This window comes from Pleurodeles waltl, chromosome 3_1 (genome assembly GCF_031143425.1).
Source record: "Pleurodeles waltl isolate 20211129_DDA chromosome 3_1, aPleWal1.hap1.20221129, whole genome shotgun sequence".
NCBI lineage: Eukaryota > Metazoa > Chordata > Amphibia > Caudata > Salamandridae > Pleurodeles > Pleurodeles waltl.
Genome location: NC_090440.1, coordinates 1,963,583,346 through 1,963,599,000, shown reverse-complemented (window position 1 = coordinate 1,963,599,000; position 15,655 = coordinate 1,963,583,346). Strand labels below are relative to the sequence as shown.

At 43.5% G+C, this 15,655-nt stretch overlaps 1 protein-coding gene across 1 annotated transcript in view; it reads right to left on the bottom strand.

Annotated features, from left to right (window-relative positions):
• The window catches only part of LOC138285857 (transient receptor potential cation channel subfamily V member 1-like), a 474,904-nt gene extending 459,535 nt beyond the window's left edge, over nt 1-15,369 (bottom strand). The window contains exon 1 of the mRNA XM_069226333.1: nt 14,989-15,369. The gene's annotated coding sequence lies outside the window, so the exon portion shown is untranslated. The remainder of the gene's footprint in view (nt 1-14,988) is intronic.
• Nucleotides 15,370-15,655: the final 286 nt, after the last annotated feature.

Genomic DNA, 15,655 nt, shown 5'->3' with positions numbered 1-15,655 from the left:
CACCAAGGTTTTTGCCACAGCCTTCTCCACTGCATTCACCACAGCTGTCCCCGGTAACAACACCCCCAATGCAGTCACCAACACACACGGGGATGACACAGGATGACCCGGATGCATGGGATTTATATGATGCACCGGTCTCCGACAACAGTCCCGACTGTTACCCGGCAAGGCCATCACCTCCACAGGACAGCACTGCATATATGCAGGTATTATCAAGGCCAGCTACTTTCCACAATGTAGCAAAGCATGCAGAGCCAATAGAAGATGACTTCTTATTTAACACCTTGGCATCCACCCACAGTTCTTATCAAAGTTTGCCAATGCTCCCAGGCATGCTCAAGCATGCAAAACAGGTGTTCCAGGACCCAGTGAAAGGCAGCGCTATCACGCCTAGGGTGGAGAAAAAATACTGTACAAACCTCCCCCAACGGTCCCTGTGTTTATAACACAGCAACTGACGCCAGATTTGGTGGTCGTGGGAGCGGCAAGAAAGAGGGCAAACTCCCAATCATCAGGAGACGCACCACCGCCTGACAAGGAAAGTCGGAAGTTCGATGCTGCAGGCAAACGAGTGGCGGCACAGGCAGCCAATCAATGGCGGATTGCCAATTCACAGGCTCTACTGGCTCGCTACGGCAGGGCACACTGGGATGAGATGCAACATATAATACAGCACTTGCCCAAGGAACACCAGAAACGTGCCCAACAGGTTGTTGAGGAAGGACAGGCAATTTCCAACAACCAGATAAGGTCTGCACTGGACTCGGCAGACACAGCAGCACGGACAGTGAACACTGCGGTAACCATTCGCAGGCATGCATGGTTACGGAGCTCAGGTTTTAAACCGGAAATCCAGCAAGCTGTGTTAAATATGCCGTTTAACCAGGAACAATTGTTTGGGCCAGAGGTGGACACGGCAATTATGAAACTAAAAAAGGACACAGACACGGTCAAGGCCATGGGCGTGCTCTACTCCCCACAAAGCAGAGGCACTTTTAGAAGGCCACAGTTTAGAGGGGGGTATCGTACCCAAACCCCAGAACCTTCCACCTCACAAGCCAGACCCACCTATCAGGGGCAGTACCAGAGAGGAGGGTTTCGAGGATCATACAGGGGTGGTCAATTCCCAAGAGCAAGGGGAAAATTCCAAAGCCCTAAAACAACTCCAGCCAAACAGTGACTTCAATGTCACAAACCCCCAACACTTAACACCAGTGGGGGGGACACTTACTGCATTCTACAAAAACTGGACAAATATAACTACGGACGCATGGGTCCTAGCCATTATCCAACATGGTTATTGCATAGAATTAATAAATTTCCCACCAGATGTGCCCCCAAGAGCACACACTATGTCCAAACAACACTTAGACCTGTTACAGCTAGAAGTCCAAGCATTGTTACAAAAACAAGCAATAGAACTAGTACCCAGCCATCAAAAAGGAACAGGTGTCTACTCCCTGTATTTCCTAATTCCAAAGAAAGACAAAACATTGAGACCCATATTAGACCTCAGAACGCTGAATCTCTACATCAAAATCAGATCACTTCCACATGGTAACACTTCAAGACGTGATTCCCTTGCTCAAAAAACAGGACTATGAGGGTCATTCTGACCCTGGCGGCCGGTGGCCGCCAGGGCCACCGACCACGGGAGCACCGCCAACAGGCTGGCGGTGCTCCAATGAGCATTCTGACCGCGGCGGTTCAGCCGCGGTCAGAAGCGGAAAGTCAGCGGTCTCCCGCTGACTTTCCGCTGCTCTTTGGAATCCTCCATGGCTGCGGAGCGCGCTCCGCAGCCATGAGGATTCTGACCCCCCCTACCGCCATCCAGTTCATGGCGGGAAAGCCGCCATGAACAGGATGGCGGTAGGGGGGGGTCGCGGGGCCCCTGGGGGCCCCTGCCGTGCCCATGCCAATGGCATGGGCACGGCAGGGGCCCCCGTAAGAGGGCCCCGAAAATTATTTCAGTGTCTGCCTTGCAGACACTGAAATACGCGACGGGTGCCACTGCACCCGTCGCACCTTCCCACTCCGCCGGCTCGATTACGAGCCGGCATCCTCGTGGGAAGGTCGTTTTCCCCTGGGCTGGCGGGCGGTTTTACTGGAACCGCCCGCCAGCCCAGGGGAAAACTCGTAATACCCGCCGCGGTCTTTTGACCGCGGCGCGGTAAATTGGAGGGCGGGATCCTGGCGGGCGGCCTCCGCCGCCCGCCAGGGTCATAATGAGGCCCTATATGTCAACGTTAGATCTCAAGGATGCATATTTCAACATACCCATACATCCTTCTCCTTAAGGTTTGTAATCCAGGGCGTGCATTACCAATTCAAGGTGTTACCATTCGGGATAACAACAGCCCCAAGGGTATTCACAAAATGCCTTGCAGTAGTAGCCGCTCATATAAGGAGACAGCACATGCACGTATTCCCATACTTAGACAATTGGTTAATGAAACCAGCACTCAGCAACAGTGTCTTCTTCACACACAATACGTTATAGAAACTCTACACAAACTAGGGTTTTCTATAAACTACCAAAAATCACATCTACAACCATCCCAAATACAACAATACTTGGGAGCAACACTCAACACACAAAAGGCGATTGCCACTCCAAGTCCGCAAAGGGTACAAGCGTTCCAAAATATAATATTAAACATGCAGCCAAACCAACACTACCAGGTGAAGTTTGTAGTGAAACTTCTAGGCATGATGTCTTCATGCATAGCCATTGTCCCAAACGCAAGACTACACATGCGGCCCTTACAACAGTGCCTAGCAAGACAATGGACACAGGCACAGGGTCAACTCCAAGACCTAGTGTTGATACACCACCAGACACACTTCTCGCTTCAATGGTGGAACCCTATAAATTTAAACCAAGGGCGGCCATTCCAAGACCCAGTGCCTCAATACGTGATCACAACAGATGCTTCCATGATGGGGTGGGGAGCACACCTCAACCAGCACAGTATACAGGGACAATGGGACATTCAACAAAAACAACTGCACATAAATCATCTAGAACTGTTGGCAGTGTTTCTAGCATTGAAAGCATTTCAACCACTGATAGCCCACAAACACATTCTTGTCAAAACAGACAACATGACAACAATGTATTACCTCAACAAACAAGGAGGGACACACTTGTCACAACTGTGTCTCTTAGCACTGAAAATTTGGCATTGGGCGATTCACAATCACATCCGCCTAATAGCACAATACATCCCATGCATTCAAAACCAGTTAGCCGACAATCTCAGTCGAGATCACCAACAAACGCACGAATGGGAAATTCATCCCCAGATCATTCAAGATTACTTTCGACGCTGGGGAACACCAAAAATAGACCTATTCGCAACAAAAGAAAATGCAAAATGCCAAAACTTCACGTCCAGGTACCCACACCTTCAGTCCAAGGGCAATGCGTTATGGATCAGTTGGTCAGGGATATTTGCTTATGCTTTTCCCCCTCTCCCACTCATTCCTTAGCTGGTAAACAAACTGAGTCAAAACAGACTCAAACTAATACTCATAGCACCAACCTGGGCTCGCCAACCGTGGTACACAACACTGCTGGACCTATCAGTAGTACCTCACGTCAAATTACCAAACAGGCCACATCTGTTAACTCAACACAAACAGATCAGACACCCGAATCCAGCATCGCTCAATCTAGCAATCTGGCTCCTGAAGTCTTAGAATTTGGACACTTAGACCTTACACAAGAATGTATGGAGGTCATTAAACAAGTTAGGAAACCTACTACAAGCCATTGTTATGCAAACAAATGGAAAAGGTTTGTTTACTACTGCCACAATAATCAAATTCAACCACTACATGTTTCCGCAAAGGACATTGTAAGTTACTTATTACACTTACAAAAGTCTAAACTAGCATTCTCTTCAAATAAAATACATCTCACAGCAATATCTGCCTATCTGCAGATTACACATTCAACATCGTTTTTTAGAATCCCAGTCATCAAAGCACTTATGGAGGGATTAAAAAGAATCATACCCCTGAGAACACCACCAGTACCTTCGTGGAACCTTAATATTGTATTAACAAGACTCATGGGACCACCATTTGAACCCATGCACTCTTGTGAAATGCAATGCTTAACTTGGAAAGTAGCCTTCCTAATAGCTATCACATCTCTTAGGAGAGTAAGTGAGATACAAGCATTCACTATACAAGAACCCTTTATACAAATACATAAACATAAAGTGGTTTTCCGTACAAATCCCAAATTCTTACCAAAAGTTATATCACCATTCCACCTACACCAAACAGTGGAACTCCCAGTCTTCTTTCCACAACCAGACTCTGTAGCCGAAAGTGCCTTACATACATTAGACATTAAAAGAGCACTAATGTATTACATTGACAGAACAAAACAGTTTCGCAAAACAAAACAATTGTTTGTAGCCTTCCAAAAACCTCATGCAGGAAATCCTATATCCGAACAAGGCATTGCCAGATGGATAGTGAAATGTATCCAAACTTGCTATATTAAAGCAAAAAGAGATCTACCTATTACACCCAGAGCGCATTCCACTAGGAAAAAAGGCGCCACAATGGCTTTTCTAGGAAATATACCTATGACAGAAATTTGTAAGGCAGCCACATGGTCTACACCTCATACATTCAAAAAACATTACTGTGTAGATGTGTTAACAACACAACAAGCCACAGTAGGACAGGCTGTATTACGAACATTATTTCAAACAACTTCAACTCCTACAGTCTAAGCCACCGCCGCTTTTGGGGAGATTACTGCTTATTTGTCTATGCACAGCATGTGTAGCTGCAGCTACACATGCCATCAAACGGAAAATGTCACTTACCCAGTGTACATCTGTTCGTGACATGAGACGCTGCAGATTCACATGCGCCCTCCCACCTCCCCGGGAGCCTGTAGCCGTTATAAGTTGAATGAAATTTGTAAATTTGTAAATAAATACTATTTTAATACACATTATGTACATACATACTTACTGCATTGCATGGGCACTTTTAGTATATTCACAACTCCTACCTCACCCTCTGCGGGGAAAACAATCTAAGATGAAGTCGACACCCATGCGCAATGGAGCCGAAAGGGAGGAGTCCCTCGGTCTCGTGACTCGAAAAGACTTCTTCGAGAAAAACAACTTGTAACACTCCGAGCCCCACACTAGATGGCAGGATAATGCACAGCATGTGAATCTGCAGCGTCTCATGCCACGAACAGATGTACACTGGGTAAGTGACATTTTCCATATATATATATATATATATATATATATATATATACATATATATATATATATATTTATATACACACATATATACATATGCTATATATATATATACATTTTCCATATATATATATATATATATATATATATATATATATATATATATGTAACGTCACTTTATATATCCATTCAACATGAGTATGGTCGGGCAAGATTGACCAATTATATGGAACAGTCCAACATGCTTGTAGAGATGTTGTCTGTCTGCCTAACTCATAATGTGTTTATGTTCAATGGAAACTCCTACCTACAGAAGCAAGATGCAGCTATGGGGACTTCATTCGCTCCCACTTACACTCACCTTTTAATGGGATTCAGGGAGGCTGAAATAGTCTGGAGAGAAGAGAATAAAAACATTCTGCAACATATTATATTGTGGACAAGGTGTTTTGATGACCTCTTCATAATATGGGAAGGCAACATCAAGAGGTTGGAGCAGTTCATCCTGTCCTTAAATGAGAATGTCCATAATCTAAGTTTCACCCATGCCATTATCTCGGAATGGACAACTTTCCTAGACATCAAGGTCTTTATTACAGATATGAATCTACGCACAAAGATTCAGTGGAAAGCCACTTTGTGTAATAGGATTGTTCATGCTAACAGCAGCCAACCAGAAAACCTCGAGTGGAGCATCCCGTTTGCGGAAATGTTAGGAGCCAAGCGGAACTGCTCTGAATCAGAGGATATGGAAGAACAGATAGAGGAAATGCCAACTTGATTTCTCTCCAGAGGCTACCCAGCAGAACTGCTCCATAGTGCAATGGAAAGAGATACAACTCGGTCTAGAGATGAACTACTCATAACTCGCATGACATGCGTCGTTAAAGGAAGACAACATTCGTATGATTATGGACTTTATTTGCAGGCACAACTAACTTAAAGAAATCTTTTGGAATAACTGGAAGATATCTAAATTGGATGAAACTCTTAAAGAAGTACTTACAGATCATCCTAGCATAACTTATGGAAAAGTCGCTCCAATAAGAGACCTTCTGATACAGAGCCACCTGCCTATGCAGAAACCGACCAGCACAAGTTGTCTGACTTAACTAGGCTTTTGGAGATGCAAAAAATGCAGAGCATGCAAGCATGGAAGGAATAATACCACCTACCAGCTCCATGATGGAAAACAAGAAAAGATTACAGAGTACATTACATGCAAGATGAAATTGGTGGTTTATGTGCTAGAATGCTCCTTGTGGAAACAGTATGTGGGGAGCACCATCAACAAGCTGAATTTGAGAATTTTACAACATCTACGAGCCATAAAAATATGTGATTTCTCCTACCCCATAGCCAAGCATTTTTGGGACAAGCTTGGCATGAGGGAAACAGCAAAGAGCTCAGATACTTTGGAATCAAACATATCAGAACAGGAGAAAGGGGTGATGACAGAAAACTAACATTGAGAAGAATGGAATACTGCTTGACCATACTGATGAGAACAGAAGCCCCCAGTGGACATAACTTAGATGTTGAGTCATCTGTACATTTATTTATGATATGCTTATGTCTTATTTTCAAATGGCACTGAATCAAATCAGGCAAGCTCTCTGTAGAAGAAATAATGGCGTCAATATCAGAAGCCTGTATCTACACTTTTTAGATTGTCATTCTCTCTAGCTGGTAATTTTTATTCCATCCATATCAATATGAGTGATATGCATTATGTAAGTCCGGCCTATTTTTGGATTCTCAGTTCACCACATTTACCCTGCTTAGGTTGGGACCAACAATTCCTACACCCATCACATTAGCAATTGTGGCCCCTTTAGATTAATCATTTTTTACAGGTTTTCTGGAATTAGGGTAGAACAGTTATTGGGAATTCCATGGTGCTCTGTTCTTTTCAAGAGATGTAAGAGATGTATAGGAAGCTTATGATAACCATTGATAAGAAAGGGCATCAAATGCTTGTGTTACAAATGAGCTTCATTTGAACTAGATCGTCATATTGAATGCACATCATGAATTTGGGATACGTGCTAATGTATGTAGAATTGTATTTTACATTATATGCTTTAATTGCCAATTTCGCCAGCTGTGGGGTTATGCACTGTCACTTTTATAAGCTCTTGCACTTTCTTATGCAATTTTGCACAAAACCTCTCTGGAAGTTATCTACTTGTGGAGCAACTAGGTTAGATATCGAAATGTATAGTGTTGTTTTTTACATATAAAATACCTGATGTACTATTTGCATAGCTACAAATCCTTATGCACTAGCACTTTCTTTTGCAATTTTGTACAAAATCTCTTGGGAAGTTATCTACTTGTGGAGCTATCAGGTTAGACATTGGAATGTGAAGTATTTTATTTTACATCTAAAATACCCGATGCACTTTTTGCATAGCTAAAGGTCCTTATGCACTAGTACTTCATGGACGTAATATGCACAACTTTAATAGTTGCCCTGCAGTTTCTTGAACACAAGCACTTTTACTTCTATCCTTTTTTTTTTTACATTTTAGGTACATCAACATGTTTAAAAACAGCACTCTTGGCACAACCCCTTTCCCTTTAACTCTGGATCTCTGTGCACATGTGTTCGGATGTCTTATGAAAATCCTCTCACACTGGTTGAGTATGTAATCAGATATAGTTCTACTAATCTTTTCTCCTCCCTCAATGTATACAATTGTGATAATGGTGTTATGTGTCTCTATCCCTGGGATGCCATTATGCATCATATATGTCACAAATCTGCCTGCATATAATTGTATTTTTGCATATTCATGTATCTTCTTCTAATTTGATACCCTGAATATATTGACTCTGCATTATTAATGTATTTTACAATAATGATATGTCTATGATGGCGCATGAATTGTGTAGCATAATGTCAAAGAGATATATGTTCTAGTTGTTCTTTGAAACAAATCGAAATGATGGACAATACTGGTGTGAGCACTTTATAAGGACTATCTAGATGGTAGGACTCTATAGTCCAGTTGAAGGCATAGCGCTGAAACACGTTGACCTTCTATTTTAATTCTGAACTGTTAGTGTTTATAATTTATATAAAGAATACAGTGAACCTCCAGAGACTGTTGTGCCATTTTTCCCGAACAAGGATAAGTGGGAAAGAATTGTTCATATACATATTACCTACTGGCGATCACCAGTAGGTAGCTATAGTTAGGACCATGTTTCCATAGAACAAGTATTTATTGGCTTGCCTATATTTTTAGCACCATTTGAAGAATCTTCCTGAAATTTTCAAAATAAAAGTGTGTCAATGATTCTTGTTGCGCTTGGGACGTTTGGGGGTGATCCATTAAGTTGGGGCCGAGAAAAAGGGAGGGTAAAAAAACGTGGGTTTCTCATGTTAATTGCCATAGGAACTTTGAACACAACTACAGCCCGAACCTCTGAACGGAATTACACCATATTTGGCAGAAAGGTAGGTTTCAGAATGCAGATTATACTTTTGCATAATTGATGTAAATTTGTTCAGTAGTTTTTGCGAAAGTAAAGAGAAAATCATTTTTTTATATTGTGGGCCATGGATCCATTGAGTCGTTTTCGCGGGGATTGCGGCAAATTCATTAATGCGCGTGCCAAAAGGAATGCTGTGATTGGCTTGCCACAACCTGACCAGAAAGTTGCGCCTACCATTTTATGTTACAGGACATGTTTCCCCGGGGCTGTAAAATAAATTTGATAAGTGGTATAATGCGTCAGGGTGGAGGTACCCTGACTCCAGGGCTGTGATATAGGTGTCTTTGAGGGTCAAATTATGACCGTAAAAAAAAAAAATTTTCACAACGTGCAATATTTGCGCATATGTCCCAATGCGATTATCTGTGAAAGAAATTCAAAAATAGCACTCAAAAACTCATTCATACACTGAATCATTCACTCATAGAAGTAGTCAGACACTCATGCACCCACTCACAGACCCATCAGAGAGTCATACATCCACTTTCAGACCCACTGAGACATGTACGCACCCAATCACAGACCTACTCAGACTTTCATATACCGACTCACAGAACCACTCAGACCATCACACATCCACCTACAGACCCACTCATACCCTCATGCACCCACTCTTACTCCCAGACAGACCCTCATGCATGCACTCACAGACCCACGCAGACCGTACACACGCACTCACAGACCCACTCAGACCATCATGCACCCACTCACAGACCTACTTACACACCCACCCACAGATTCACTCAGATCATCATGCACCCACTCACAGACCCACTCATATACTGATGCATGCACTCACAGCCCCCCAGAGCTGCACGCACCCACTCACAAACCCAGTCAGACAATCACGCACTCACTCACAGACACACTTAGACCGTCACACATCCACTCACAGACCCATTCAGACCCTCACGCCTCACACCCAGACAGACACTCTCACACCCACTCTCACACCCAGAGAGACAGAATCTGTGGCCAACTCCTGTGGTGCATGGTTGGGTGGGTATGGAGGTTGGCAGCAGGGCCTGGCCACAGGCCAGGTTCTCTGCCAACCCCCGCCGCGCACTGCTGAACGCTGTGCACAAAGGTGGTTGGATTAACATATAATAATGAAAATTATTTTACGTTAAAAACAACCCATAGAAATTCACTGAAAAAACACAAAGGTTACGGGGACATTATAGTTGGAAATAGATTTTTTTACAGGGAAGATGTAGTTAGGTTCTGAATTTACTAGTACAAAGCCATAGAGATTCAGCATTTAAAGTTAGAAATATTTCAAGTACCTATAACTTGCGCTCTAAGGTAACTGTAACTCACACCCTAACTATGCACTGCTAATTACCCCAGATATAACAGCGCTCATGACAACTTCTATAACGATATTAAAAATGTAAATCAAACATTAGCACTCAAATGAATGAAGAAAAACTGTGCATGGTGGGAGCGCGAGTTATAGTTACCTTATGGCTCAAGTTATAGTTACTCAGGACTCAGTCTCAGCCAAGTCCCCTCCTCCTGGCCATATACGGCCCCAGGGACCACCACCTCCGCAGGGATGGGCTGTTTTTGGCCCCGGGGACCACCACCTCCCTGGGGATGGTCCTAAGGAACAAAGAAGGGGGACCACCCTCCAGGAGCGAATAATGGACCCTGGTGACTGCCATCCACCCCCTGTGCTGGCCCCTGTTATCTCATGAACTGCTCAATTTCAGGAGACAGCAGTTTGCTTTTGCTTGGTGGAAGCTTTGACAGTGCCTGCTAAGCGAGAGCAAACAGTAATCTTGCTCCCAGCAAGTGGGAGCAGTTAAAATGCTCCTGCTCACTGGGAGCGGAGTTTTCATCTGTTTCCCTGCCTGCTTTCAAGTAGGCAAGGAAATATACAAAAGGATTGCTCCCGCACACAGGGAGCTGCATATTTAGCAGCTCCGTGCGGGCAGGAGCAATGTCAGCTCCAACAGGAGGCGGGGTGACGGCAGAGAACGCAGGGGCATTGAGGCCCAACTTGGGATGCAAAGATAAATTAGCACTACTCTACCAAACAAAAAAACACTTACTATTTGTAATTAAGAGGAAGTACCCTTGTTTGGTGGCGATTCAACTTCTCCACACCAGGATTCATGTTATCAGTATGAAGACACTCACGAAACAATCACATTGCCAAAATTAAGGTCACTGGACACATTACCTCAAGATCTATTATGCATCTGTAGTGTGGAATATGCACTATATATTTACCCAATGAGGGAGCACTTACTAATTAGCCAGTAGAAAGTACTCCAGTCAGGTAGACATTTTGCCCAAAACCGTGGCCTCTTCTTGGATAAATAAGCATGGAGGGGGCGTGAGTTATAACCTTAGGGCATGAGTTACAGTTACTTAAAATAACTATAACAGCTGAATTTCTATTGCTTTGTCAGAATATAAGGAAAACGTCCCTGCTGTAACCTTTGGGGGTTTTCAGTGAATTTATACATATATATATTTATATATATATATATATAGAGAGAGAGAGAGAGAGAGAAAGAGAGAGAGAGAAAGAGAGTTCACACACTCACATATATATCGATATATACATGCATGTGTGTCACATAAATGCTTGGTAAAAGTCCACAATGTAATGACACATATTGTAAAGGTCAATGTGTTGTATTACATCTGTGGTGAAGGCATGCATGGTAATGGCATGCGTGATAACATCATACATCTCCACTTAATCAAAAAACGCAAGGAACAAACATTGAATTAAAAATCTAGACAGGGCTCCTAATACAAGGGCCTTTTTCTGAGAAGACCAATCTCTGTGCCTTGATTTTGTAGCCCCTACTACTGGGAAAGCCGGAAACTGGGGAACCAGCACACGGGGATTTTAGTACTGGCCTCAACATGTGACTAAATTGTGTTACATGTTGAGAGTTCATAATGATCAATGTAGAGCAGCACGGGGGGGGGAATCTTTGAAAGTGGCAGGGCGGATAGTAAACACCACCATCCTGCAGTACCACATTAGAGTTCAAGGTGTTCCCTTCTTTAAAACAGACCTGCTCACTAGTATACTTTGCACAATGGAAATGTAACATATTGGGTGGGGCAGCGGGCAAGTAAATTAGTAAGATTTCTATTTTCTATCCAGTGTATCAAGTGAGGCTGGCGATCCACCTTTTTAACCCTCTTCATAGTATGCATATACGAAACCACACAAAAGCTGCTGATGGACACAAATCCAACCGCAAAGCCTCTGTATAATCAAAAGAGGCGCTACCGTGGCTTCCAGGACAGATTTAACTATGCAGTACCTCTATATCCAAGAAAGATACTTAATACAGCAATAGCTGGCGAGATCATATATGCAGCTTCTGACCAGAGAGGTGCTCAGTGCAAGATAGCTGATTCTCTGCAGAGCCTCTTGATCTAAAAGAGCCTCAGAACTCAGATATATTCAACTGCACTGTACTTCTGTATCTAGTTGAGGATGTACCCAAATATTGTATACTGATCCAAAAGAAAACATTTTTATCAAGTGTGTGGTATCCCCTTCTTACATGTGATGGTATAATGTGTTAGTGGCCCTCTGAGAAAAACTTGTACTTAAGGATTACAGAAATAACAGTTTTGAAGAGAAATGTTGTGGTGCGCGGAATATGCGTAAATTGCTTTTGATTAACTATGGATGAATTATGTAATAAAACAATTGCTACAAACGTGGTGTAATTACACTATGTAGCACAATGGTGTAATTTTGGAAACTTTGTGAAAAAGCATCCCGCCAAATTCCTACGATTACAGGCGATTACGCCAGTGTAACGACCCCACAGAAAAGTGCTGGTAATGTATAGTCAAGGGTTTAGACGCCTTGCTTATATTTGTTTTAGGTAGCCCTCACAGGAGGTGCCATTTAAAGCATGGTGGGTGTATAAGAACTGTTGGTACTGTCCCTTTAAATGTATTTCAGCTTTACTGAAAGGCCTACTGTTGTCCCAGAGAAGATCCTGTTGTGAGCTGTATTCATTCCTTATTAACAGCCACACAGTAGCTTTTGTGCTTGACCTTGGGTATGAGACCAGTGCAGACACAGCTTTAGTCCAGGGCCGGCATCACCACTAAGAAACATTCTAGTCACACTCAAGAAGGGGAGAAATGTTCATACATGACCAAAACAAGCTACTTACAAGCTAGTCCTGTCTAACCAAGAGATGCGTATTAATAAATGTTCATCAATTCTTAGACACCTGCTTCAATTATAAAGACATCATAGCAGCAAGTTAATGTGCACAAATGTAAAACTTTCTGAGTGCTCTGGTTGAATCGTGTACAAAAGCGAGTGTTAAGTTCTGTTTTCGAATCACACTGAATTGCTTTTTATGACCCATTCCAGGTTCTGCTCTGTGTTCACGGAATAACAGGAGAAAATAGTCTTTGCAACTGTTTTTTTTTTTTAGAGGGGTCGCAATATTTTCCTTATTACACTGTTTTATCTGCGAATTTCTAACAGATAATACTCAGGACGCTGTATGTGCAGAAACACAGGAGTACAGTTTACTAAGAACTCATAATGTGTGCTAAGATAAAATACAAGCCTGGTTCTCCACTTACTGTAACTCTCAGAACCGAGGCACATGTTGTTGTTTTCGAAAAGACAAAAATGAATTTTAAATTGAGTTTCAAATGGGCCAAAACCTACCATTCAACCGCGTAGGATATGTGGTTTTATACTTTATATTTGCAAAATATAAAAATCAGTTGGTCGGTAGTAAATGGGTATTTCTTAGGAGAATAGTTTTAAATCGAAATCAGGTTTATGTTCATCTTCATTTGTCCTGATAATGTAGACGCTCTCACGACAGTCAGACTTACAAGCTAATCTTTTCGATTGATGACCCTCAGAGAGTTATCAAGGTGATATATATGTTCTCACATTAAGCACCCTGCATAGTAGCCCTTTGGAGAAATTAATTTGCCCAGGATCAAACATCAAAAATGTGATGAATTTGGGAAGCAGGGATTTTACAACACGGGCAGTGGACCTATTTACTACACCACACTATTATTCTTTTCAAGCACACACTTTTACAAAACAATACATGTTCATGAAAAATGTATCTTCGAACATACACACAAAAGGTGGTACTATGGAAAAGGCAGCCCTGCTGGTTGTGCCGATGCGGTTACTCTAACCTACGCTAACTTTATCGTCGGGCATAGATCTTCTCCCAGGAACAGATAAGAAACGCCCAAGCAGATTCGGAATTCGTTCTTCTGCAGCAGAAATGTGTGCGCTTAACAGCAAACAAACTAAGTAAATAGAACAGCATGCAAGATGGTCACTTAAAATAGATTTATTCCCTAAAATGCCTAGGGGAAAATGGCACATGATGTTACTGTAATTAAAAGTATGACCTAACTGGGAGAGTAATAATAATAATAATAATAATAATAACAATATTATTTATTATAATAATAATAATAATAATAATATTTATTATTATTATTATTATTAGACCACCACCCTTGATAGACACACCCCTGAGCGCACAGCTGGTCTTGTGTTTCGCGGTGGTTTTGCATTTAATCCCTTGTTGATATTGTTAGGTTAAAATGCGTTTTTTCACCACACATTCTTCCACTGCCAGAGTCTTTTGAGGAGGTAAGTGAGCTGAAAGTGGCTAGAGTTTCTTGTATGGCCACCACCACAAACCCCTCCCTTTACACAGCCCGCGGCACTAGGGCCCTAACCCCATTTATTTAATTCTCTGCGTGCCCCCACCCAACCGCTCGCCCCCTCCCACCTACCCGCCCTCAGCACACTGACACGGCTTCAGGCACTTCATGTTGCTGTATATAAATGATCTGATTCCTTCATTGATTCACTCAGTCTGTGACATCAGGAGCCCCGGACAGTGCGCCCTGCTTTGGAACGGATTTAAGGCGCTTGAGACTTCAAGCATTAAACGCGGCAGCATGTTCAAGGTAAATGCCCTCACGTTCCCGCGCTCTCCCTGGCAGGATCAGACAGTCCACGGAACCCTGACACATCCCTGTCTCTCGCACTCCCTAGTACCGAGACCGGGCGTGGAGTGTTCAACAGCATCCCCCTCACCAACGGATCCATCCACGGGCGCGCGAGCCAAACACCTACGAACCCCCAAGTAAAAACAAAGTGATGAAGAGAGACGGAGAATAACCTACATAATGGCATAACGGGGTAAAGGTGTATTTTCCATGCAAAGCACCCACCTACCGGAGACCTTGTCGTCGTCAGCGAAGGAATCTCTGGTGTCCTCGCTGTCGGGGTACAGGAAGAATGGGGTGCCACAGAAAGGTGAGAGGAAAAGAAAGTGCAGGCGGCCACGAGACTGATGAGAAAGCTGTGCAGGGAGCACTGTGCTGGTCGAGGCTCATGGGTGGGGTCTTTGGGAAGGTGACGTTCGTGGAGCCTGCTGGAGAAGGTGCAGAGTGCTGATGTGACTGTGCCCCTCAGTATTAAGGGGTGGTGAGCTGGCGGGGCATCTTCACACTCGGGGAGGAGTGTGTGAGGGGGGACGGATTAAATTTGCAGAAAGGGTAGGGGGTACGGAGCTTGGAGTAGGGATGCTGTCGTCTCAGTCACAGGGCGTGGTGTGATGGGGAGGCTGGGAGTCCGGGCAGTGCAGGGTGAGCAGGAAACGCCTCGACAAGTCCCTGCCTGATGGGTGGACCTCTAAGGAGCTCCGATGTAAGCTGAACCCGGGCCGGTCAGACTCCGACTGTGACGTTTGATGAGAAGCCCAGTGTCTGTCCAGACCCTGATATTATAGAGTCCCTAAAACTGTGGAGTCTGCCGAGCCCCTGTGTCTAACCAGCCCCTGAGACTGTGGAGTCTGCAGAGCCCATGTGTCTAGTCAGCCCCTGACACTGTGGAGTCTGCT